Here is an 825-nt window from a genome sequence, read left to right on the forward strand (position 1 = left end):
TCAAGTGGGCCTTAGAAAGCATCACTATGAACAAAGCTAGTGGAGGCGATGGAATTCCAGTTGAGCTCTTTCAAATCCTGAAAGATGATGCTGTGAAAGTGTTGCACTCAAGATGCCAGCAAATTTGGAAAACTCAGCAGTGGCCACAGGACGGGAAAATGTCAGTTTTCATTCCAATCCCAAAGAAAGGCAATGCCAAAGAATGCTCAAACTACTGCACAATTGCACTCATCTCACATGCTAGTAAAGTAATGCTCAAAATTCTCCAAGCCAGGCTTCAGCAATACGTGAACCGTGAACTCCCTGATGTTCAAGCTGGTTTTAGAAAAGGCAGAGGAACCAGAGATCAAATTGCCAGCATCCACTGGATCATGGAAAAAGCAAGAGAGTTCCAGAAAAACATCTATTTCTACTTTATTGACTAGGCCAAAGCCTTTGACTGTGTGGATCACAATAAACTGTGGAAAATTCTTCAAGAGATGGGAATACCAGACCACCTAACCTGCCTCTTGAGAAATCTGTATGCAGGTCAGGAAGCAACAGTTAGAACTGCACATGGAACAACAGACTGGTTCCAAATAGGAAAAGGAGTGTGTCAAGGCTGTATATTGTCACCCTGCTTATTTAACTTATATGCAGAGTACATCATGAGAAACGCTGGACTCGAAGAAAAACAAGCTGGAATCAAGATTGCCAGGAGAAACATCAATAACTTCAGATATGCAGATGACACCACCCTTATGGCAGAAACTGAAGAGGAGTTAAAAAGCCTCTTGATGAAAGTGAAAGAGGAGAGTGAAAAAGTTGGCTTAAAGCTCAGCATTC

This window comes from Oryx dammah, unplaced genomic scaffold (genome assembly GCF_014754425.2).
Source record: "Oryx dammah isolate SB20612 unplaced genomic scaffold, SCBI_Odam_1.1 HiC_scaffold_27, whole genome shotgun sequence".
Classification (NCBI taxonomy): domain Eukaryota; kingdom Metazoa; phylum Chordata; class Mammalia; order Artiodactyla; family Bovidae; genus Oryx; species Oryx dammah.